The sequence below is a fragment of the Pelodiscus sinensis genome, chromosome 16 (genome assembly GCF_052426305.1).
Source record: "Pelodiscus sinensis isolate ZL-2025 chromosome 16, ASM5242630v1, whole genome shotgun sequence".
Classification (NCBI taxonomy): Eukaryota; Metazoa; Chordata; order Testudines; family Trionychidae; genus Pelodiscus; species Pelodiscus sinensis.
This window is the reverse complement of record NC_143067.1, coordinates 6,906,781-6,932,736: the sequence shown is the minus strand read 5'-3', so window position 1 is coordinate 6,932,736 and position 25,956 is coordinate 6,906,781. Positions and strand designations below refer to the sequence as shown.

The window sequence follows — 25,956 nt, the reverse complement described above, 5'->3', positions numbered from 1 at the left end:
TTGACACCAGAAGCTGGGGATTTAGGGAAAACAGTAAATATCATGGCACAATATAAAATGATAGGAGATTGCACCACTGGATAATTTCACTGATCACAGTGAGGTGGGGATTAAGTCGAAGTGAGCTTCCCTGATCAGCAAGCTAGCCTGAGAAAAGTCCTCTTAAAGATGCTCAGATTCTGTGATCAGGTTAACATTTATTTTCCCATGGAAGGTACGGCATTGCTATTATCCCCTTAGTACAGATGGAGATCTTGAGACACGAGGGACTTGCCCAAGGTCACACAGGGAGTCTGTGGCAGAGCAAAAAAAGTTGAATCCAGGTCTCCTGAGTGCCCCAGTTTAGTCTCCTAACCACTGGCCAGCCCACAATTCTTCCAAAGGCTGGTGAGATGCTGCATTCTCTTCACATTTCACCTCAGCTGCATTCAGAGACAGGACAGCCAGGCCTTGTCTTTACAGGGGGGAAAAGGGTATTCTCAACTCAAGTGAAATAACTGAGGTCAAACAGTTTAGCCTCTGCATTAGTGAGCCAGTCAAGCTAATGCCCATGTGGTACCCTAGCCCATGTGGTACCTTGGTCCCCTGAAGGAGAGCTGGCTATGGCAGGCAGCAGGCGCAGCTCATTGTAGGGCTTGCAAGGAACTTTCAAATCATCGCTAATAAAAGGGGAGGACAGGAGATGGGGAAGAGCAACACAAATTTAAACCAGCTGCCTGGCTCTCAATGCCATCTCCTCAGCTGCAGCAGTAGGGGAAAAAAAAAATCACAGCATACACCCAGATATATCAGCAGCAATCACGGCATAGAGAGTGCTAATAAAGATCCAGAAACTGCCGCCCAGGTGTGGCACAGGCTGTAGCTGGGCTACCTCTTCTCCCCGTGCCTGGGCGGCGGATCTGGAGGCAGCACTGAGTTCAACACATGCAAGAGGGTACCACTTCCAGGAGTGCTACATCTGGGAAGAAATTCACCACAGCTTGCAACGGAGACAGCTGACAAGTCTGTGACCAAGTCTGCTCCAGGAACAGCTTTGCTAGCTAATGCATGGAGGTCAGAAAGGGGAAGAGAGAGAGAAAGCAAAACTCAATCAACAATAAAAACAACAAGGAGTCCGGTGGCACCTTAAAGATTAAAAATTTAGTCTTTAACAAGCTAGTCTTTAAGGTGCCACCAGACTCCTTGTTTTTGCTGAAATAGACTAAACACGGCTACCCCTCTGAAATCAGTCAACAGCAAGTTACCTACAAGCTGCAACCCAAAATCTAGGGCTCCCAAACTTCTCCCATAGTACAGCGCACATCTTAATGGAGAGACTGGCTCCCAGACACCTCCTCTCCAACTTGGGACCACGCAACATCCCTGGAGTCATTACAACAATTGAGTACACAGAAAATTAACACTGGAATGACGGCAAGAATTTCAGAGAACCCTGTAGGGGGCTGGAAGGGATTCAAGACGATGTCGAGTTTAGCCACCTGTGTTTCCACAGACCAAGTATAACTAGACCATCCCTGATAAGTGTTTGTCTAACCTGCCTCTAACGATGGGCATTCCACAACCTCTCTTGGAAGCTAGTTGCAATACTTAACCAGTCTTTTTAAAAAGTCACTTCTCCACTTGCAGGAAGATGGACGCTGCAGCGGTTGATCTGGCATTTCATTTAGCGAGTCTAGTAAAGACTAAAACAAATGCTGAGGGTGTGCCTCCCTCCCCGATACGCTTACTCCTCGTAAAGGAGGCACTGAAGCTTGGCTTAAGGTACGTCGACTCCAGCTATGTTTTTTACATAGCCGGCATTGTGTATCTTCAGCCGACCTTCCCCGTAGATTGGGCCTGGGCTTAATTAGGAAGTTTTTCCTAATACCTAACTCAAATCTTCCTTGCTTCAAATTAAGTCTATTACTTCTTGTCCTATCTTCAATGGACAAGTGGAATGACTGATTGTCCTCTTTATAACAGCCCTTAACATATGTGAAGACTATTATCAGGAGCCCCCCTCAGTCTTCTTTCCCTCAGGACTAAGCATGACTAGTTTTTGTTTAAGAATTCCTCATAGGTCAGCTGTTCTAAACCTTTTATCATGTGTTGCTCTCCTTTGAACCCTCTCAAAGGTGTCCACATTTTTCTGAAAGTATAGTGCCCAGAACTGGATACAGTACTCCAGCTGAAGCCCTGCCAGTGCTTAAGCAAAGCAGAACAATTATTTCATATTTTACATACTACACTCCTGCAAATCCCCCCAGAATAATAATTAGCTTTTGCACAAATGTATTACATTGTTGTCACATATTCAATTTGTCACCCTCTACAATTCCCAGATCCTTTTCTTTATTACTGCTGTCTAGTCAGCTAGTCCTCAGTTTGGACTCATGCATTTGATTTTCCTTCCGAAGTGCAGTATTTTTCACTTGTCTTTAATGAATTTCCTCTTAGTTAATTTCAGATCAATTCTCCCTATTTACCAAAGTCATTTTGAACTCTAATCTTGTGGTCCCAAGTGCTTCCACCCCTCCCATCTTGGTATCATCTGCAGATTTTATAAGCATACTCTCTTTTCCAAGTCATTAATAAAATATTAACTAGTACCAGGTGTAGGGCAGATCCAATGCAGGGCCCCAGTAGATACCCCCTCTCCCACCGGGTTCCAGAAAACCATTAAGATCTTACTGTCTGAGTATGGTCTTTCAACCAGTTATGCAACAATCTTGCAGTTATTTCATCTGAACCATAATTTCCTAGTTTGCATATGAGAATGTCATGAGGGTCTGCAGCAAACACCTTGTTAACATCAAGGTACATCACGTCTATTGCTTCTCCGATCCACCAGGCCAATAACCTTATCAAATAAGGAAATTAGGTGGGGAGGCCATGATTTCTTCTTTACAAATCCACGTTGTCTATTTCTTATAACCCGATTATTCTTTAGGTGCTTACAAATGGATTGCTTAATCATTTGTTCCAGTATCTTTGCAGGTATCAAAGTTAGGCTGATATATATTAAAGTTAGGCTCCCTTTTTTACAAATAGGTGCTGTGTACACCCCTCTCCAGGGACCTTGTTTAAAAGCCTGCGTGCACTGGCTCCCACAGAGCCACCTGCCCCTCCCGCTCCTGCCTCTGTTTTAGGCTCATCAGTTAACCATTTAAACATGTACACTATCACATCTCTAATTACTATTAGGTCTTATTTTCAGTTGTCTGTGTGACACAGGAGCTGGAAGCAAGGAGAAATGCCAGCCCCATACGTCTAGCTAGTTCTCTGTGGACCACTGATGGTCCGTGGATTACACAGATCAGTAACCCTTGGTATAACTCAAAGACAAAAAGCAAGTTATATTTTCCATGGTCTCATCTTTGCCTCTCTGTCAAAGCCAGGTAAATGAAAATCTGGAAAGACAAACTGCAAGGAGAACAAAGGTCAGCTAGGATGGCATGCTTTGAAATCACAACTGGTTTCACTATTGAGAAGTGTTTTCCTTCTCATACCACCATCAAATTCGTTGACTGGAAGCACACAAAACCAGGTGTCCATCAGACACTCTTCAAAGGCCAGTTCTGAGGCCTTCCATGCACGACATGCCCTGTCTGATTTGGTCAATCTGCAACAAGACTAGCAGCTGGAAAGGCTGTGTCTCGCCATCAGATCAGAGGACGGGTAGTCAGGCATCCTGAGTTCTACACATTAGTGACGTGAGCTAGGCAAGTTTCTTTGAGGATCAACGTCTCCCATCAATACAGCAGAGATAATCCTACGCATCATTATCCCAGGAAGGTTCCAAGGTTTAAGAAACGCATGCTCATGAAATCCACAGAGACCCTTGGATTAAAAAGCCTGTATGAGAGCAGTGCATCCAAGTGGGGAGAAGCACAGACTGCAGGGAGCCTCAAACGGCTCCTACGAATGGGCCAGATTTTCTTCTGGAGGCTGCCGTTTTAAGGGATACTATTATGACACACACTGCCCTCAAGACAGTGCTGTAAGTGGCACTTACAAGCAGCAGCACCCCCATTTTCCAGGACATCCCAAGAGCCACAGTATGCATGGACAGCAAGTAACATCCCCTATGCCTTACTACACACACACAGCACCCAAAGGGCCCTCCACATAAGAACGGCCGTACTGGGTTAGACCAAAGGTCCACCTAGCCCAGTATCCTGTCTGCCGACAGTGGCCAATACCAGATGCTCCAGAGGGAGGGATCACAACAGGTAATCCTCACATGATCCCTCCCCTGTCACCCACCGCCAGAGAAACAGAGGCTAGGGATACGATTCCTGCCCATCCTGGCTAATAGCCATTGATGGACCTAACTTCCATGAACCAATCTAGCTCTTCTTTGAACCCTGTTAAAGTTCTAACCTCCATCGCATCTTCTGGAAAGGAGTTCCACAGGTTGACTCCTCCAGGGGAGTATAGCACTGTTGGGGATCTTAGGGGTGAACAAGCTTGCAGTGCGAGGTCTCATGATTTGTCTGGTGGATACAGCATCTCAGCCATTCCACAGCAAGTCCATGAATCCTCAAGTCAGGCTCAGAAAGAGTTAGTCACTTGGTTCAGTGGGGGGGAGGAACACGTGAGAGGTCTGTAGAGTCACCAAGAGGGTGATTTTACTCCCCCTCCTCTGCCCACAACCCAGCTTCCACGATACTGAACCTATTATCAGCCCTGAAACAACGGTACTAACAGATCCTGCATGGACAGGCTGAGGAGGAACAAAACCCCAGAAGCCCCACAGTTCCAGGGGAACATAATAGTGTGTTACTTCCATGAAACCCCTGCAATAAAAGCTTGCCCATGGGGTGTGTGTGTGTGTGTATCATTTCCATTGATACCACCCCCTCCCCGCCCCACAATAAGAGCTTGCCTATGGTGTGTGTGTCACTACCATTGGCACCCCCCACCGCAATAAGAGCTTGCCCATGGTATGCGTGTCACTTCCATTAACACACACCCTCCCTGCAATAAGAGCTTGCCTGTGGTGTGTGTGCACACCTCACCCCCCCCCCTCCCCTCCCCTCCATTCCCACACCTAGGCTGCTTCCTTTGGGGGGGGGGGGGGGAGACCAGCACAGGGGAAAGCAGGAAGCTCCCAAAAACAGATAAGCTGGGAGGGGAGAAAGAAGGGGGGGGGAGAAGCCCCATGGCTCAAGTCCACGTTTGCTTTACAAACACTCAGCTAGCCTAGCCCCCCGCCCCCCAGCAGCCAGGCTTCCCCTAGGATCCAGCCCCCCAGCAGCCAGCCCAGCCCCCTTCCAGGAGCCCTCCAGTCAGCCCCGCACGCAGTTAGCCCAGCCCTCCAAGAGCCGCCCAGCTCCCCCCCCCAACACCCAGCCCAGCCCCACTCTCCAGCAACCAGCCCCCCCACGCAGCTAGCCCAGCCCTCCAAGAGCCGCCCAGCTCCCCCCCCAACACCCAGCCCAGCCCCCCTCTCCAGCAACCAGCCCCCCCACGCAGCTAGCCCAGCCCTCCAAGAGCCGCCCAGCTCCCCCCCCAACACCCAGCCCAGCCCCCCTCTCCAGCAACCAGCCCCCCCACGCAGCTAGCCCAGCCCTCCAAGAGCCGCCCAGCTCCCCCCCCAACACCCAGCCCAGCCCCCCTCTCCAGCAACCAGCCCCCCCACGCAGCTAGCCCAGCCCTCCAGGAGCCGCCCAGCTCCCCCCCCAACACCCAGCCCAGCCCCCCTCTCCAGCAACCAGCCCCCCCACGCAGCTAGCCCAGCCCTCCAAGAGCCGCCCAGCTCCCCCCCCAACACCCAGCCCAGCCCCCCTCTCCAGCAACCAGCCCCCCCACGCAGCTAGCCCAGCCCTCCAGGAGCCGCCCAGCTCCCCCCCCAACACCCAGCCCAGCCCCCCTCTCCAGCAACCAGCCCCCCCACGCAGCTAGCCCAGCCCTCCAAGAGCCGCCCAGCTCCCCCCAACACCCAGCCCAGCCCCCCTCTCCAGCAACCAGCCTCCCCACGCAGCTAGCCCAGCCCTCCAAGAGCCGCCCAGCTCCCCCCCCAACACCCAGCCCAGCCCCCCTCTCCAGCAACCAGCCCCCCCACGCAGCTAGCCCAGCCCTCCAGGAGCCGCCCAGCTCCCCCCCCAACACCCAGCCCAGCCCCCCTCTCCAGCAACCAGCCCCCCCACGCAGCTAGCCCAGCCCTCCAGGAGCCGCCCAGCTCCCCCCCCCAACACCCAGCCCAGCCCCCCTCTCCAGCAACCAGCCCCCCCACGCAGCTAGCCCAGCCCTCCAAGAGCCGCCCAGCTCCCCCCCCAACACCCAGCCCAGCCCCCCCACGCAGCTAGCCCAGCCCTCCAAGAGCCGCCCAGCCCCCCCCCCAGCCCAGCCCCCCCACGCAGCTAGCCCAGCCCTCCAGGAGCTGCCCAGCTCCCCCCCCCAACACCCAGCCCAGCCCTCCAGGAGCCGCCCAGCCCCCCAACAGCCCGGAGCCAGCAGGCAGCCCCCCCGCGGCGCGCTGGCTGCAGCCCTACCTGGCCCCGCAGCAGGGACGTCGGGCTCCGGCAGCCGCAGCAGGAAGCGCGCGACGGCGCCGCCTCCCCTGGAAATTCCCGGCGGTGAGTGACGGGCCGCGAGCGAACCGCCCCCCCGGCGCCCCGCCCCTCGCCCGGCAGAGATGGGGGGGGACGCGCAGGAGGCTGCAAGGCAGCGCGGGGCTGAGAGGAGCCTCCCTTCCGTACAGGCTCTGGCCCGTCACAGCCCGCCCCGGGGGGTTGATACACAGCACCCCAGACATTGACATGTGGGGCATGGGGGGGCACTCAGGACAGGGGGTGGGGGTGCAGGAGTCAGGGCAGGGGGCTGGGGATGGGGGGCAGGATTCAGGGCAGGACAGGAGGGTGGGGGTGCAGGAGTCAGGGCAGAGGGCTGGGGATGGGGGGCAGGATTCAGGGCAGGACAGGGGGTGGGGGTGCAGGAGTCAGGGGGCTGGGGATGGGGGGGCAGGAGTCAGGGCAGGACAGGGGGTGGGGGTGCAGGAATTAGGGCAGGGGGCTGGGGATGGGAGGGCAGGAGTCAGGGCAGGGGGCTGGGGATGGGGGGGCAGGAGTCAGGGCAGGAGGCTGGGGATGGGAGGGCAGGAGTCAGGGCAGAGGGCTGGGGATGGGGGGCAGGATTCAGGGCAGGACAGGGGGATGGGGGTGCAGGAGTCGGGGCAGAGGGCTGGGGATGGGGGGCAGGATTCAGGGCAGGACAGGGGGGTGGTGGTGCAGGAGTCAAGGCAGAGGGCTGGGGATGTGGGGGGGGCAGGAGTCAGGGCAGGACAGGGGTGTGGGGATGCAGGAGTCAGGGCTGGGGATGTGGGGGGGGGGGCAGGAGTCAGGGCAGGACAGGGGTGTGGGGATGCAGGAGTCAGGGCTGGGGATGTGGGGGGGGGCAGGAGTCAGGGCAGGACAGGGGTGTGGGGATGCAGGAGTCAGGGCTGGGGATGTGGGGGGGGCAGGAGTCAGGGCAGGACAGGGGTGTGGGGATGCAGGAGTCAGGGCTGGGGATGTGGGGGGGGCAGGAGTCAGGGCAGGACAGGGGTGTGGGGGTGCAGGAGTCAGGGCAGAGGGCTGGGGATGTGGGGGGGCAGGAGTCAGGGCAGGACAGGGGTGTGGGGATGCAGGAGTCAGGGCAGAGGGCTGGGGATGTGGGGGGGGGCAGGAGTCAGGGCAGGACAGGGGTGTGGGGATGCAGGAATCAGGGCTGGGGTGTTTGAGGGGCTCAGGGTAGGAGTGTGGGAGGGCCAGGAGTCAAGGTTGGGTGCATGAGGAACTCAGGACGGGGGGGTGGGGGTTAGGCTGTGGGTTGGAGCCAGGCCACTGCAACCACGACCAAACCAGTATTGCCATGGCTGGGCGGGGGCGGATTCTGCCTCCCCTCCTATTCCCACTGCAGCAGGAGCAGGGCTGCCACCAGCCCCTCTCATGGCTAAATGGAGGCTGGACACAGGGCTGGCCCTAGGATTGGGGCTGAGGACAGGCTGCAGCAGCCAGATGTGGGCTGGGCCCTGGTCCGAGCCATATTGGCTGGATGGCATCCAGAGCCGGGCCACCGCTGCAGTCATCGGGGCTGGAGCCAGGGCAAGAGCTGGGCTGCTGCGGCACAAGCCGGCCTGCCAGGGTTGCCCCAGGAGCGGTGCGGCCAGGAACAGATCATGGGGGCTGATTCTGCCGCTAGGGCTGGGCCCAGGGCCTGCCCCAGGGGTACGGATGTAAAAAAGGATTAAAAACCCTAACTGTATAAACAATTACAATTTGATAGGTGACATGGTTAAACACTGGTATTTTTAACTTGCCAGCTCCACGGGAGTTTAACCCGTAATAGGAACTGATGAGTGGAAGCTTATTGGCTAACCCGTTAAAACTCTTACCGCCTTACCCAGATGGGGGCCACTGCCACCAGCTCCTCCCAGTACTTACTTTCCTCTCTGGGTAGGGACCATCAGAAGATGACACTAGTGCTCTGGACTGCCCACCAGCATTAGGGTTGTACACTGTGGGGTACAACCCCACTGTGCTAGACAGACAGCCCCCCTACCCTGTGACATGGGGGTTGCACACTGACACTTGGAGCATTCTGGGCTGATGGCTCTGTGCCCTGCAAAATCAGTGTTGTACACTGTTGTTCTGGAGCATTCTGGACGGACAGCCCCATGCCATATGGGATCAGTCGTCTGAGCTGTAGCATGCCGGATCATTGCTACGGAATACTTTGTAACGCAAAGAGCAGGAAGAGGCAATGTCTTTATCTCCCTAAATTTCCCTTCCTAATTTTAGCGCACAGCTGTTCTGGAGTCTTCAAGTCACTGATCCACCTTGGCGGCAGAAGGCTGATTGTCTTTCTCAAATGGTTACGTATGTGGAGGGGGATTTCCACTCCTGGATGGAAGTGGGTAATGCCACTCTTGTGCCTGCACTTAATGTTGGTCTGCTTACAATCTGCCGCTTCCTTTCTCCAACCCACAGAGCTATTCAGAACAAAAAAAAAAACCTTTAGGCCTGCATCTAATTATATTATTACTATTTATATTGCCATAGGAAACAGCAGCATCCTCGGACGGCCACTACTGTACGAACACAGAACAAAAAGATGGTCTTTGTCCTGTATGCTAGATGCCCACAGACTGTCTGCTTACATCTGACAGGATCAGTAATCATTGAGACACTTATGGTGGGCTTTGTGATTTGCAGGGAGAGCAGGTCCCATGCGGATGATATAGCTGTGGGATTCTGCCATCTGTTTCCTTCTGCTCAATATGCAGCAACAGTCAAAAAACTAACCAAATGTTAGGAACCATTTGGAAAGAGCCAGATAATCAGAGAGCATCATAATGCCACTATATAAATCCATGTGCGCCCACCCCTGCAATGCTGTAAGCAGATCTAGTTGCTCCAGCTGAGAAAAGATATTAGAAATGGAAACTGTCCCATATCCTTAATCATTTTTGTTGCCCTTCTCTGGTCAGTTTCCATACAAGGAGAGACTTAGAACGAGATTTTCAGCTTAGCAAAGAGGCAACTAAAGAGGGGCGGGGGATATATGATAGAGGGCTATAAAATTATGAATATTACAGAGAAAGCCAACAACCTCAAATTATGGGTGTCTGCTTCCGACAGTCCGAGACTAGGGACACCTGATGCCGGGAGTGGATCACTTGGTGACTGTCAGTTCTGTCCATTCCCTCTGAAGCACCTGGCATTATTGCTGCATTTCTACTGGGGATAGAAGGAGAATCAGTGTAGCTGTCAGCAAGGACCCCTTGGCTCTCGGGAGGGGAGAATCAGAATAGAAAACCCTGGGCCTTTATGTGGATGTTCTTATGCTAGAGAATGTCCCAAGTTTGGACCTCAGGACATCAGACCCCGGGATATCAAGGGGAACTGTGCCTGAAGGTCAAGAGTAGTGTGGCTGTAAGAATGCTGGTGGGGCACGCCTAGGTACAGTGCAAAGAGCGGCTGCCGAGGTACAGCATCACGAGGAGCTCAGATTGTGAGAATTCCCCTGCCATTTACTGCCTAGGGGAGTAGGCCTTCTGAGCTGTTTGCTTTCTCATAATGGAAACCTGACATTGAAATCTGTTTCCTTATCACATTCCCCCACCCTTCCCAGCTCCATGGCTTCTGTATGGTTGTTCATGAGCAGCGACGCTGGATAATGGCAGGGAAAAAAGCTAATGACACCTGAGGGAATTGTCCCCATTTTTGCACAATATAGCATAGCATTTCACATACACTTTACCTGGTGTTCCATTGACCTATTAGCTATTTTTTTTGCCAGGAAGATGCTAGGGAATATGTCCAGCAGGCTGTAGAACAAGCAGAGGATCCATACTGCAAGCAGAGAAGTTTAACTATTCCTCCTACCCCAGCTTTCAGCCTATGCACCTCCATGATGACCTGTCGCAACTCCTGCTAGCCACGGTGGGCTCTCAGAAGTCTGCCTGTACATTTCAGTCCTGCCTTACAGCATGGTCAGCCATTCCAGGCTTGGGTTCCTGCAAGCCTGCTTCCCATACACCACAGTCACTTGACACTGGAGACCTCAGGAAACATCAGAGAACACTCTCGCTAAAGTATGTTACAAGAGGTAAACTCTGCTCTGTCCCTCTCGGCTCCAAATAGAACAATGCCTTGCAATGGGGTTTAATTTCAGAGCTCACCGTGTTCTAAGACTGGTTTTGAGAGCTCTCATATCCTGCATTTTAAACCAGTACAGGAAACAAAAATGCTTATGTTCTATAGTTGAATATACCACCTATGTGCTACATGCACCCTGGAATGTGTGGGACTGAAAAACAGTCAAATTATCTCCTCTTCTAGACCAACTGGAGCTTTCGGTCTATTTTTCTGCAGCCCGTGAGCCAGCAGAAAGCATGGAGGCAAATCTAAATACAGCCATATTGAGCCACAAAGGGACTTATTTTAAAGACAGTGTCTCAGCCAAACCTGCAAATACGTAGCCTGACAGACGGTAAAAACTCGGATCTATTCCTGTCGAAGAGGAGCAGTGTCTCTTGCTATCACGATAGTTCCAGAATCTTGATTCACAATGTAACAACTGACTCGTCTCCCCTTCCTTTTCTCTAACACATGCTCCAGGTAAAAGAACCCTCTGTTACTCACCCAGGTAGGGCCGAGGGGAGCTGGCGAGAGACAGCCTTCGATCCAGGCTCCACAGCTGTTCAGCGAACACAGGAAGGGGAGCCCGGCCGAGTTTACTTTTAGGCAGGAGAAGGGGAATTCCCCACGATGGGGCCTGAGACAGCTGGAGTGGTTTTGATATGGAGCCACACACAGCGAGAAGGGCTCTCCTGGGCCCATCCCCGCGAAGAGGGGGGCTGTACGTCACTTCTTAGTAAGTGCAACCAAGAGCCACAGCCTAGTGATTCAGTTATGGAATCCTAGAAAGGCTGATGAGATCATCCAGTTCCTGCCTGGCTCCTAGAAGATTGTTCTTTTTACTACATTCCCATGTGTTTAATGGCTTCCCTCGGAGGCCTGTTTGCTGTTGCACAGAAATACCTCTTCCTGGCCAGCCCTGTACTCCCTAGCCAGCGATCAGCACAGTCCATTGGCACTGCTATCCCACCAGTCTCAGCTGCAGTGAGATCAAGTGCACCAGGGGTCGAATTCTGATTCCAGCCCTACCATGAGGCGAACTGAAGTGGCCACCTCTGGTGCCAGACTGGGGGGGGCACCACTAGGATCCGGAGTGTAGAAAATTATGTCTGCTGCTGGTGCAGATGTATTCTCTCTGCTCTAGATGCACAGAGATGGAGGAGTGCTGTGCTGGAGGAAGGAGGGCACGAGAGATCTTTCAAAGTTTTGGCCCAAGCGAAGGGGTATGGGGGCGTCATTTGAGCTCCCTGCCTCAGGTGCCAAAATGTTGTGGGCCGGCCCTGCCGTGTCATCCCAGATAAGCCACGCTAGAGGGACTACCAAGTTTTGACACACTGCTCAATGGCTGAACTGCTTGGTGCTGGAGTACTCACGCAAGATTCAAAGTCCTTTCAGTTTTGAAGAGTTTGATCCCAACTCTCCAGGGGGTCTTTGACGGAGGCCACAACTTTGTATGGGGGATAGTGCCAGGAAAAGGATGATGGGATACACAAGGGCTATGTCAACACTTGCGGCTGCTTGCGTGAGAAATATGCAAGTGAGGCTAAGCATGGAGTATCGCCGAGCCTCATTTGCATACCTAACGAGCTGCCATTTTTGCAGAAGAGGCTCTTGCGCCAGAAGGAGCTGGCTACACTGCGCAAGAGGGTTTTCGTTGCGCAAGAAGGGGCCGTGTAGACAGCTCCTTCTGGCGCAAGAGCCTCTTCTGCAAAAAAGGTGGCTCATTCGGTATGCAAATGCCTCACTTGCATATTTCTCGCGCAAGAAGCCGCGAGTGTAGACATAGCCAAGTAGTCATAGACCAGGCTGCTGGGATGAGTGGGACTGCAGGAGTATAACAGCTATTGCACTGTTGTAAGCACTCATGTAGACAATGCTCTTCCCATGGTATCCTGCAAACATGCTCCCAATAGGTCTTGAAACGCCAGTGCACCATCTACACTGGAGGACAAGTTCTCTGACAGCGTAACTGCTCTGGTGAGGGACTCCTAGCGCGTAGAGCTGTTTAGCACCCAGCAGCTGTACCATTGCCAGCTCCGGCTCTAGTGTGAGCATCTGTTTGTCTATTCTGGGTGCACCAACGTAACTGACAGCAGAGACACAAGGTGGGTGAGCTAATCTTTTATTAGATCATCGGGCTCCATTTTTCTAGCTGCCAGCCCTGCATTTTCTACCTGGCATCAGAAATGCAGGTTGTGTTCTCCCAAACCACTATATCCCCTTCCTACAACTTGACTGCTGCTGCATAAGGCAGATTGGAATCCAGCTTGTTCCTCTCTTGGCATTACTGTACCTAGCTTTGGAACTTGGACTAGGAAACTTAAACCAGGGCACGTTTGCACCTTAGTTTTACCAGTTTTGGTCAATTGGTGCAACCCTCCGACTGCACACACTTAGCTCCGTCCAGAAGTGGCTGATCACAGTTCAGCTTAAACTTGTTCCTATTCAACTCCTGCTAATCCAACCGGGCCTGGTTTAAACCAGAGTCCCGTCCCCCTCCCCCACCTTTTGCAGAAATACCTTGTGAAACTGGTGCAACTCTGCATGCAGATGAGCCCTGAGTAATTAAGACATCCTGGTGCTCCCTGTTTGCTTGCTCCGATGAATTTTATTATCCAAGCTCTCTCCCTACAACTTTGTACGGGATGAGGGTGAGATGGCTTGGGGACAAAGGTGAGGAAGCAGATACCAGACAGAGAGCACCCGACAGAAAGGATAGGGGGAGTGGACCACAAACTGCAGTTTACTGCTTTTCTAGGCCATTTTTGCACATGCATCGGCACAGGACACCGCTTTTCTGACATCTTGGTGTCTATTGACATCAGAAGTGGGGTTTCGCTGCTCCTGTGGCTGCAGTATTTACCAGCCCGGGCTGGTCTGTTTTGTTGCTTTGGTTGACAAAGGAAAGCAGAAGAAGTGCGAGGATGACGCCTTCTGAGCTCAGGGAGGAAGCTTTTGGCCACAGAAGGGGATTTCCAGAACATCAAGATCTGACTATGTAAATCATGCACTCAGATTACCCTGGCAGGAGCAGAGGGCTCAGGGACAGAGCACAAGGACGAGGGAGGATCATGTAGGATGGTGACAGGAGAGGGGAAGCAGGACCATTGAGGAAGTGGGGGGCAGGGAGGAGGAGGGGAGTGGAGAAGGAGCACTGGGAAGAGAGGAGAGGAAGGCAACAGGGCTGAGAGCGCGAAGCGGAGGATAAGGTTAGGGTGGGCAGCGATGGCTCTGGGTGGCACTCTGTCGGAGAGGCTAAGCCCCTTTGGGAAAGTGAGGCAGAACGCCCCGGTGCATGGATCTGGCAACAGCCGGCTGGGGCGCTGCACTGAGAGCCGGCTGACCGGCAGCGTGGCTTGCGGTGCGCTCTCCCAGCCGAGCTCCTGCTGCAGGCTGGCACTGGCGACCCAGGCCGGGCAGCCAAGTGAGGCAGGCAGGTTAAAGGGGCCAGTGGGGGAAGGATTGTGGGGGGGGCTGTAGCCATCCCCCGTCGCAGCGCTGCCTGCTGGTTTCCTTGGGAATTAGCTCGGCCTCAGTGTCCCTTGGTGAGCAGTGGCTCACCCTCCGTTTTCTGCACTGGTTGCAGCCCCGTATCCCTCCCTGCCCTCTCCTCACAGTCCTGCCTGGCACAGCGCCCCTGCACTCGGGGACCCGCCCCTCCCGGGGATCCCCAATCCCCCTCACCCACCTTGCCTCCATGACCCACGGCCAGTGGTCACCTAGCCCCTGCCTCAGGCTATCTGAAATGGCGGTGCAGCCCTGCCCGCCTCCCCGCAGCCCTAGTCCCCTCAGGCCTTGAGAGCGAGGCCTCAGCCTGGGAGTTTGCGGGGCCAGCACCCCAGCCCTGCTCTGCATCAGGCGCCCTCCCTAGCTTACCAGCAGCCAGGTCCTCCGGCAGCGCATGCACTCCTCTCCCTCCCCCACCCTGCCCTCGTGTGTACAGCCCCAGCTCCCTGCCCCGGCCCTCTGCGTGCTAGGGGCAGTGTGGGGCAGAGGCCCTGTCTCAGGGGGAGGGGGATGTTCCCAGCCGGGTTGCTGGTCCGTCGGCCCCCGTCCTTCAGCCCCCCCGTGGATGCTGGGCAGCGCACATGCCGTCTTGGGCAGGCCCTGTCGCCAGCAGCCTCTGGGAAGAAGCCAGGGGAAGGGAGCAGCAGGTCGGGGAGCCTCTTGCATCGTGGCCGGTTTCTCTGCTGCGGAGCCAGGCCTTCCCCTGCTCCCAGCTTCCTTGCGGCAGGGGCAGGGACCTGTCCGCCAGCCAGTAAGGTAACCCAACCTCAGCCCCCCCATATCCTACCAAACACCACCAGCCCCCGCCCAGCCTCTTACACCCCCCACACCCCAACCCCCTGCCCTGAGCCCTTCACACACCCTGCCCTGACTCCTGCATCTCCCCCCATAGCCCCAGCCTCCTGCCCTGACTCCTGCATCTCCCCGCATAGCCCCAGCCTCCTGCCCTGACTCCTGCATCTCCCCGCATAGCCCCAGCCTCCTGCCCTGACTCCTGCATCTCCCCCCATAGCCCCAGCCTCCTGCCCTGACTCCTGCATCTCCCCCCATAGCCCCAGCCTCCTGCCCTGACTCCTGCATCTCCCCCCATAGCCCCAGCCTCCTGCCCTGACTCCTGCACCTCCCCGCATAGCCCCAGCCTCCTGCCCTGACTCCTGCATCTCCCCCCATCCCCCAGCCTCCTGCCCTGACTCCTGCATCTCCCCCCATAGCCCCAGCCTCCTGCCCTGACTCCTACATCTCCCCCCATAACCCCCAGCCTCCTGCCCTGACTCCTACATCTCCCCCCATAACCCCCAGCCTCCTGCCCTGACTCCTGCATCTCCCCCCATAGCCCCAGCCTCCTGCCCTGACTCCTGCATCTCCCCCCATAGCCCCAGCCTCCTGCCCTGACTCCTACATCTCCCCCCATAACCCCCAGCCTCCTGCCCTGACTCCTACATCTCCCCCCATAACCCCTAGCCTCCTGCCCTGACTCCTGCATCTCCCCCCCATAGCCCCAGCCTCCTGCCCTGATTCCTACATCTCCCCTCATAGTCCCAGCCTCCTGCCCTGACTCCTGCATCTCCCCTCATAGCCCCAGCCTCCTGCCCTGACTCCTGCATCTCCCCCCATAGCCCCAGCCTCCTGCCCTGACTCCTGCATCTCCCCCCATAGCCCCAGCCTCCTGCCCTGACTCCTGCATCTCCCCCCATAGCCCCAGCCTCCTGCCCTGACTCCTGCATCTCCCCCCCATAGCCCCAGCCTCCTGCCCTGACTCCTACATCTCCCCCATAGCCCCAGCCTCCTGCCCTGACTCCTGCATCTCCCCCCATAGCCCCAGCCTCCTGCCCTGACTCCTACATCTCCCCCATAGCCCCAGCCTCCTGCCCTGACTCCTGCACCTCCCCCCATAGCCCCAGCCTCCTGCCCTGACTCCTACATCTCCCCCCATAGACCCAGCCTCCTCCCCTGACTCCTGCATCTCCCCCCATAGACCCAGCCTCCTGCCCTGACTCCTGCATCTCCCCCCATAGCCCCAGCCTCCTGCCCTGACTCCTGCATCTCCCCCCATAGCCCCAGCCTCCTGCCCTGACTCCTGCATCTCCCCCCATAGCTCCTGACTCCTACATCTCCCCCCATGCCCCAGCCTCCTGCCCTGACTCCTACATCTCCCTCCAGCCCCGTGCCTTGATTTCTGCACCCCCATACACCCCAACCCCCTGCCCTGAGCCCCTAACACACCCTGCCCTGACTCCTGCACCTTCCCCCACACCCCAATCCTCTGCCCTCAGCCTCCCACACTCCACGCCTCACTGAAATTTCTTACAGGTGCTGTTGTATTGCAACCCTCCTGCCCTGAGGGGTGAGCTAGGACAGGACCCATAAGGAATGTAAGTTGCTTTCCCCTCTGCCGTACTGTCGGTACTCGAGAGTGGGACGGGTCTCACCCCTCTAGTGACTCACAAGAAGGGTGAAATCAAGATGAAGCACAGGTCGTGTTTTGCTTCGCTTTCGCACCTCGTCATTGCAAGCCTGACTTGGCGAGGTCAGGAGCACGCAGGGGACTCTCTGGCCCCGGGGGCTCAGGGCTGTTGGCCATCACCTTGCCATTAACTGGGCACCAAGACAAGAAACAGCCCTGTGCAGGAATGCTGGCCCCACAGAGACGAGCAGGTTCCTGGGACAGCTCTGTGTGGGCGGGGAAGGGGTTTGTCCCAGGCACTGAGCAAATTAAGCAGGAAGGATGTTAAAATGTGGATGGAATTTCCATCGATTAGTTGATAAGAGGGGTGCTCGCTACCCGTACCACAGCTCTGCCGTTTAACTCTAGTAGGAGCTGGGCTACCACCTGGCACCTACTACATTTAAACTAGAGCTGCAGTGGGGTTAGCTCCTTGTGGTGGCGCAAGCCGGTGCTAAGCAGTCCCTGCTCATGCCACCCTAAGAACTAACCCCACTGGGGCTCTGCCTTTTAAATGTAGTAAGAGCAACCTGGTTCTTACTACGTTTCAAAGGCAGAGATGCGGTGGGGAACTGGCCGCAAGCTGGGAATCAGCTGATTCGTGGCTTGCGGCCAATTCCCCTGCTGTATCCCTGCCTCCCCTGCCGTCCTGTGGAGGTGGTGCTGGGGGGAGCCAGCTTTTAAGCTGGTTCCCCCCTGCACCAGCTCCTGCTCCCCCCTCCCTTGCTGCCTCTGATAGAGGCAGTCATATGGGGGTAGGGAGGTGGCTCCGTGGGACCCAGTATGGCTTAAAAGTCAGCTCCCTGCCAGCATTGGCTTCCGCTCCCCACCCCAACTGCTGCCTCTGACACAGAGGCAGCAGCATGGGGGAGGGGCCTTATGTGTAACCGTGAAGGTTAACCAATGAGCTCAGGCTCACCGGTTAACCGTTTAAATGTGGACACTATCGCATCCCCGTGAATAGAGGAGTCAAGAAGGGTTGCCAACCTACCAGGATTGTCCTGGGGTTCCCAAGGAATTAAAGTTTCCACTTTAATCAAAGATTATGCCATAGGATGAAACCTGCAGGAACACGTCTGCCCAAAACGGGCACTGTTGTTTCCTCTTTGTCTAGTTTGGAGGGCCGAAAAGCCAGAGAAAAACAAACAAAAGTAACCTACTCACTCCCCACCACATAGAGAGAAACCACGGCTCCCAGACCATTTTGGCTAGTGGCTTCCTGAGGCCACGGCGTGGAATGTAGGGAGACAGGAGAGCCACACAAGAAAGCCATCCTCCTCCCGCTGAATACACTTGCCAGGTCGCCCAGAGTCAGTCTCACACCTGAGACGGGCCTGCGAGCTGGCTCAGAGGGAAAGCGCCTCCATTTGGGGCCCAAATCACTGGCTTTGGGGTGTTTTTCACGTGGTGCAACGAATGAAAGGCAATTTTGCTTTCCCTGGAAACGACCCTGCCTTGCCAGCCATGCTGCAGCAGAATGCTAAGCTGCTGTGTGTGTGTGACTCTCTCTCTTCTGCTGGTACGTGAACTTCCGGCCCTGGCAGACGGTGTCCTGTGGGAAAACCAAAGGCCTCGTTTTCCAGGAAGGGGGGGCAGACCCAGCCCTTCATTCAAACCTCACCCACGAGTCAGATTTTGGGCGCTTCCCTTTTTTATTGTACGCCCCCTCACTTCCTTCTAGCGCTTGGTGGCTCCTAAACCATTCGAACAAAGAGCATGTATCTCTGTGTGGGACATGGCCCTTTCCATCTACCCACTGGAAGTGAGGCGGGGGGAGGAGAGATATTTGGGGTGTGTCAGGTGAGAGAGAAAACACCCTCTAGGGACCAATGGCACTTTCCTGGGGACAGGTGTCCCTTGAATTACCAGAGGTCGATGTTTGCCTTCAGAACCACGTAGCCTACTCAGGGGAGGTCCGGAGAGAGATTTCAAGGCTGGAAAGGTTCAGCCCCTGGCGTCGGAGCTCAGCGCAGGCTCAGATACCACCCACGACAAGGGGGAGAGGTGTCCGGGAGGAATTGTTCCACCTCTGGAGACCAGGGTGTGACGGCACGTTGGGGTTTTCCCATCTCCTGCACCCCTGTAATGGCATGGACAGACTCCATCAGCCAGTAGAATAGAGGGTGCTTATTGCTTCTCCAGGATACAGCACATCTCCTTGAGATGGGAGAGACTGGGCCCCTAAATTCCAGGCCCTTTCCCTAGGCTGTCTCCTCTATGCTCCCAGACAGAAACTAACTAAGGGTATGTCTACACTACCCCGCTAGTTCGAACTAGTGGGGGTAACGTAGGCATCCGCAGTTGCAAATGAAGCCCGGGATTTGAATTTCCCGGGCTTCATTTGCATGAAGCCGGCCGGCGCCATTTTTAAATGCCAGCTAGTTCGAACCCCGTGCCACGCGGCTACACGCGGCACGGAGTAGCTAGTTCGGATTAGGCTTCCTAATCCGAACTAGCTGTACTCCTCGTTCCATGAGTACTCCACGAGGAGTACAGCTAGTTCGGATTAGAAGCCTAATCCGAACTAAAGCAAAATGCAGGACCATGTAGCACTTTAAAGACTAACAAGATGGTTTATTAGGTGATGAGCTTTCGTGGGCCAGACCCACTTCCTCAGATCAAATAGTGGAAGAAAATAGTCACAACCATATATACCAAAGGATACAATTAAAAAAAATGAACACATATGAAAAGGACAAATCACATTTCAGAACAGGAGGGGGATGCGGGGGGGGGGGGGGGGAGGAAGGAAGGTAAGTGTCTGTGAATTGACGATATTAGAGGTGGGGAGAGTGGGATGTTTGTGAGTTAATGGTATTAGAGGTGATAATTGGGGAAGCTATCTTGGTAATGGGTAAGATACGGGGCTCGAACTAGCCAGCATTTAAAAATGGTGCTGGCTGGCTTCATGCAAATGAAGCCCGGGAAATTCAAATCCCGGGCTTCATTTGCAACTGTGGATGACTACATTACCCCCGCTAGTTCGAACTAGCAGGGTAGTGTAGACATACCCTAACTCTCTTCCATCCCTGCCCCCAGCCAGGGCTCCACTCCCCTTCTTCCCATTGTTCGGCTCGCTGAGAGATACCTGTCTGATGAGTTTCGAAGCCCCCTTGCATAATGACTCATCCCCTGCCCTGCTGGGCTGTGCTGCAGCCAGCAGCCAGTGGAGGTCACTCACAACCCACTGCCCAGCATAGCAACCAGCAAGGTACCCCCACTACGTCACACAGGGCTAACAGCTTGCATGGGTGGAGCTGGCCTAGATGCAAACCTCTCAGCTTGCAACACCTCCATTTACAAAGGTCTCACACGCTCCCCCGCCTGCAGACTCGGGCTGGAGTCTCCCAGTACTAGGATAGCCCAGGCTGCTAGACAGGGAATAAGCATGGCAAGAGATGCTGCCGGAAGGGATCCAGGGACGTGGCTTTTGCTGCTTCCGTTAACCCGAAGACGTGACTTGCCCTCCCAACCCCATCCCGCTTCCTCTTGCGAGCGCCGTGCAGCCTTCCCTGAGGCCTGCACAGCACCAAGCAAGCAGTCAGATGCCAGGTTAAATAAGATCCCTCGGTCCCCACCACCTTCCTGCATCACAGACCGTGCCAGTAGCTTACCCGGCGGCCCAGATGTCATTATTCCCTCATTTCCTCGTCCGTGGGTGCTGGGGCATGTTCGCTGTTGGGTACACCCCTGGTTGCAGAAATAGCCACTCTCTCCTGGACCCGTCACTCCAGTCAGCAAGAGAGGGCAGGGAGCAGGGTCTCTCTTGCGTTGCTGAGGGCGTCTTCCCCGCTCGTCCACGATGCCTAACAAGGACAACGTCCAGGGGTTCTGCCTGGGAAGTAGACAAGAAGGTGGGGTTGGAATATTTCCCCAAAGCATTAGGGGGTTGGCAGAGGATGATGAGGGAAAATATTCCAAATGCAGAATAAGAACATAAGAACGGCCGTACTGGGTCAGACCAAAGGTCCATCTAGCCCAGTATCCTGTCTGCCGACAGTGGCCAGCACCAGGTGCCCCAGAGAGGGTGGACCGAAGACAAGGATCAAGTGATTTGTCTCCTGCCATCTCTCTCCAGCCTCTGACAAACAGAGGCCAAGGACACCATTTTATCCCCTGGCTAATAGCCTTTTATGGACCTAACCTCCATGAAATTATCTAGCTTCTCTTTAAACTCCTAGCCTTCACAGCCTCCTCTGGCAAGGAGTTCCACAGGTTGACTACACACTGTGTTAAGAACTTTCTTTTATTAGTTTTAAACCTGCTACCCATTAATTTCATTTGGTGTCCTCTAGTTCTTCTATTTAGGGAACTAATAAATAACTTTTCTTTATTGGCCCTCTCCACACCACTCATGAATGAACCCTGTAGAGTGAGCTGGAGTTCCCCACGCAGCTACCGCTCTCCCACTCTTCCGGGGAGAAGGATAAGGATAAGGGGAACCCCAGCTCCAACAGGCTTAAAGCCACCCGGGATTGCACTCTTCTGGCTTGGGATGCTGTTAGGGGCTGCTGTGTTCCCCACAGTGATGGGACATGGATCGCTTGGTCTAGGTCTGCACGGAAGATCTGAAATTATCCCACCAGGAGGAGCCGGGGCAGCACAGGAGCAGACATGGAGATGTGGGTTCAGAGTTATCCCACACGGGTGTCTACAAGGATACTGGCTTGTTTTTGCTGGAGCTATGAGCAGTAAGGGCTAGATAAGGACCTGGCTGGATAGATGCCCCGGGGCTAAGCCATCCCTGGGGAACGACGGAGAATTGGTGTTGCAGAGGGAGCCCCCTGGAGAAAGATTTCTCCCTCCTATCGTCGCGTGACTTTGGTGTCCTTATCCGCTCAACGGGGAGCAGCCAGGACTTGAATTCACAGCCCCGCCCTCCAAGGGAAATTCCTTGCACGTGAAAAGATGCTGGACTCGGTACATCAGGTTCAACTGGAATTTCTGGCAGGTGGCGGAGAGTGAGTGTAAACAGGACAGGCTCCTCTGAGCATGGGGACAAAACAGACTTTCTGGACCTTCGGGGTCACCGCTCTGGCCCTGGCTTGCCAGTGAATGGAAGCGGCTGGTCCCGGTGTGCAGTTTGGGGTGATCCCCAGCAGGCCCTGGCCTCTGGACTCAGAGTTACACCCCAGAGGGCGGTGGTAGCTCACCATCTCAGTTGCCAGCTGAGTTGTGTGTCGTTGTCAACAGTCCTGTCTCCAAACACCCGGAGACACGTGACGTGCTGCTTCGAATTCCTCGCCTGTAAGTCAATGGAATGGTTCTGAATTCACCCCGGGGGACTAAAAGCAGTAACCGGCTCGCAGCTTCCCCAACGAGTTGCCTAGTTAGAACATTCTCGAGGAGCAGAGGGGAGGAGCCAGTGGGGTAGGGCTTCGTTTATGAGTCTAACCTGCTCACGCCCTCAAGGCTGACAGGCCCAGCACTGACTGGGCCTTCATACAATAGCTTTAGCGCAGTGGTAGGCAACCTGCAGCCCATTGGGGGGTCTGTGTGTGGCGCACAAGACATTTGTCCACTGTTTCCCACGTGCAAGGTTGCCAGATTCCACTGGCTTCCGTCTGCATTGTTTTTTTTCCTACCGGTATCCCTTAAAGTGACAGGCACATAAAACAAGAACACGTGAAGTGAGGCGGGTGCTGATAGCACACCACAGTGACTGTGAGAGCCGTGCGCGCCCTGTGTCCCACCAAGCGCTGCGACGGTTCCATCGGCCCACCCCACAAATTCTAGATATGCAAGAGCAGTGAGCACAACGGCCTGACCCTAGAAGACCGTCTTGGTCGCGACAATCTTGCGGCCCATGGAGATGAGAGAGGCCCCTCGCGTGGTCCACTCAGGGTATGTCTACACTGCGGGCAAAAGTCGAATTAAGATGCAACTTCAGGTACGTTAATTGCGTCGCTGAAGTCGAAATAGCTTAATTCGGCTTTTGGCTCTGTCTGCACAGCAGGCAGTTGAAGGAAGAGTACTCTTCTGTCGACATCCCTTGCTCCTCATGAAATGAGGGTCAGAGAAGTCCGAGTAACAAGCCTGCTATTTTGAAATTATTTCAAAATAACGGGCTTGCTGTGTAGATGCGCACTTTGTTATTTTGAAACTAGCCAATTAGCCCATCATAAAATGAGACTTTTGGGTCTCTCCTCCTCTCTCTCTCTCCTCCTCCTACTGCCTCCCCCTCCTCTCTCAGCTCTCCGCCGCCTCCTGCCTCTCTCTCTGTTCTCCTCCCCCTCCTGTCTCTCACTCTCTCTTTCTCTTCTCCTCCCCTTCCTGCCTCTCACTCTCTCTTTCTCTTCTCCTCCCCTTCCTGCCTCTCACTCTCTCTTTCTCTTCTCCTCCCCCTCCTGCCTCTCACTTTCTCTTTCTCTTCTCCTCCCCCTCCTGCCTCTCACTCTCTCTTTCTCTTCTCCTCCCCTTCCTGCCTCTCACTCGGGGGACCACGGAGCCCAAACAGCCATTTGGGCTCCACGCTCCCTGTGCTGCACGGAGCCCAAACGGTCACTTGCGCCTCTTGCTCCCGCATGGCGCAGAAGTCAGCCAAGTGCCATTGTGGGAGGCGAAGGGGGGCGGGGCAGTGATGTTCACGGCCAGGAGGTGGGGCCTGAAGCCGCTATCACACCACATGTCACCAGCCCGCCCCCCTTCGCCTCCCGCTATGCGCTTGGCTGACTTCTGCGCCGCTCAGCTGGGCCGCCGCGGGGGAGCCCAAACAGCTGCTTGCTCTGCTTGCTCCCGTGCAGCGGCACGGCTGAGCGGCACAGAAGTCAGCTGAGCGCCACGGCGGGAGGCAGCAGCGCCGCCCAGAGGGAACAGCTAGCGTTTCAGCATTACAGAGTCACAGACATTGGGCTACTATATATATGATAACTCTGTAGCGTAGACATGTCCTCACTAGCCTAGGTTGCTCCTCGCTGCTGTAGTCCCTTTGAAAACATCCTTCTGTAAAATGCTCTTTGCTGTTGATGCGATGGCAGCACCATGGGATAAACTCTAGCTGCTAGGTCAGGCGGGCCATCCTCAGACCAGCTGTGTTTCGGGGATTAGGGGCTTGCATGGCAAAATTGTCTCTCCGCTTGGGTTCCCTGTTGGCTGTCTATGTGGCGGCAGGGTATGGTAAGTTACTAGGAAAGTAGGTCAAATTTGGTTGCGCTGGAACAGTTTTGCATTGGAAAATGCCCTTTTGTCCAGCTTGTAATGTGTCACAGGAACACATCAGTGGCGAGGAAAGTTTCGGAGGCGTTGTCCAAACAAGTCACGTTGACGTTCTTGTTTTGATCACTTCCAAGCTGAGTTTCCGCATTATTATTTCATTTCAGTGTTTCCATTTTCATTGTTTTATCATCGTGGGCAGCAGGTATCAGAGGTAGGGGGAGACTCAAACAGCCCCCCCACAGTCTGCCCCCACTGCCCCTCCTGCTTCTCACTCTGCAAGTGGCTGGCTCTTCCGTGGCGTCTGGCCTCCTGGCACTCTGGGACTGCGTGTGTGTGTGTGTGTGGGGGGGGGGGTTCTGGTGCCATGCTTGCCAGCCTCCCTGTACTATGGGGCTGGGAGGGCTGGCGCTGTGCTGCCCAATGTACTGGCAAAAACTGCAGCAAGCTATTTTTCTACCCCCCAGGGCTCCAGCCCTCCTGGCCATGGAGTGGCGGGGGCAGGAAAATTTGCCAGCTGCTCTTTTTGCCATCACACAGTTGCTCTGGGCTGGGAAGGCTCAGCCCACACTGCCTGGCCCCACTGCTGCTCTGGGGCAGGAGGGTGCTAGCCTGGGACAAGGGCCAGTAGCCCCAAAGAAGGAGGAGGCTGAGGCACAGGGCAGGGGCCAGTGGCCACAGTGGAGGCTGGGCTCTGCCAGACACGGAAGGGGCGGAGCCTTAGGCAGAGGGGGCGGGGCTGTTAGCGCTAGTGTCCCCAAGCCAGCTACTTACCCACTGCCCGTGTTTATTACAGTTGCAAGCAGGGTCTGACTGAATGCTTCTCTGGCAGCTGGCTGAGCGGAGGAAAGAGACCCTGGGGCTGTGTCTAGACTGGCATGATTTTCCGGAAATGCTTTTAACGGAAAAGTTTTCCGTTAAAAGCATTTTCAGAAAAGAGTGTCTAGATTGGCACGGACGCTTTTCCACAAAAGCACTTTTTGTGGAAAGCGTCCGTGCCAATCTAGACGCGCTTTTCCACAAAAAAGCCCCGATCGCCATTTTCGCAATCGGGGCTTTTTTTCGGAAAACAAATCTGAGCTGTCTACACTGGCCCTTTTGTGCTAAAGTTTTGCGCAAAAGGACTTTTGCCTGAACGGGAGCAGCATAGTATTTCCGCAACAAGCACTGATTTCTTACAGCAGGAAGTCAGTGCTTTTGCGGAAATTCAAGCGGCCAGTGTAGACAGCTGGCAAGGTTTTCCAGAAAAGTGGCTGATTTTCCGGAAAAACTGGCCAGTCTAGACACGGCCCAGGTGTATTCATATAAATACAGTTTGCTCCTGCCTTGCTTAGGCTTGCTAGCTATTCAGCAGAGGGAGCTGTGTTTTGCTCACTGTTATCCACTTAGCTGGTGCTGGGTCCTACACATGATGTTGCTACTGAATGCAGGGGTAGTAAAATCCGGTTGCCAATGTGTAAGTATTGGGGGCGCAGAGAAAAGCAGGAGCATGTTTAGTCTGAGAGGGACTCACCTTGCTGAGTCGAGGCTCGACTGTCGGAGCCCTCTGAGCCCTGGTTTCCATGGGAGTCGTTTCGCAATAACCCCCCTTATTTTGAAACTGTAAGCGAAGCGTCCACGCTACCAACCCCGTTATTTCAAAATCCGTGCTCTTGCTTTCCTCGGGGAAAAACGCTTATTTCGAAATAGTTATTTCGGGAGTTATTATTTCCAGTGTAGCTATTTCAAAATCATTTCCTCGTGTAGACACGCCCCAAGGGTAAGGGGGGGGGGGCAGGTGTTTTGGTTAGGAGGCTGCACATTCTCCCCTCCCCAGACCAACTTGACCTGTTCTCTCTACTAAAGAATAGAGTCAAACGGGGGCTTCTTTGGGATTTGAATGGTGGCAGAGCTGTGTTTCCGCCTGCTAAGGCAGCTGGAAGCATGTGAGAGGGGGTCGAGTTCCTGTCCAGCCTGTGAGTGAGCTGAACATGATGAAGAGCCTGATGTGCAGAGGTCACAGATGAGAGGCGAATGGCTGCAGATGGTGACTCACAGCCAGCAGAGCGGTGGCAGGCAGGCCCCAAGAGCAGCCAGCAGAACCAGAAAGGGTGGGGGGTGAACTCTGCAGATGCCCCTTTGAACTCTGGGTCTCCCCTGACCAAAGGCAGCCATTGCGAGTGGGATGCAGAGAAGGGTGGGGCATGTGAATGGGTCTTAAGATCTGAGAGGAAAAGGATACGGTCCAACCTACTTGGGGTGGATGTCTAG

General features: G+C 54.8%; 1 protein-coding gene across 4 annotated transcripts in view; it reads right to left on the bottom strand.

Annotated features, from left to right (window-relative positions):
- The window catches only part of TNIP1 (TNFAIP3 interacting protein 1), a 53,307-nt gene extending 42,064 nt beyond the window's left edge, over positions 1-11,243 (bottom strand). For 2 of the 4 annotated variants that reach the window (XM_075900569.2, XM_075900573.2), the window contains exon 1: positions 6,477-6,627. The gene's annotated coding sequence lies outside the window, so the exon portion shown is untranslated. Of the gene's footprint in view, positions 1-6,476; positions 6,628-11,108 lie in introns of those variants that run through there. The other 2 variants (XM_075900572.2, XM_075900571.2) reach the window with 2 other exon arrangements.
- Positions 11,244-25,956: the final 14,713 nt, after the last annotated feature.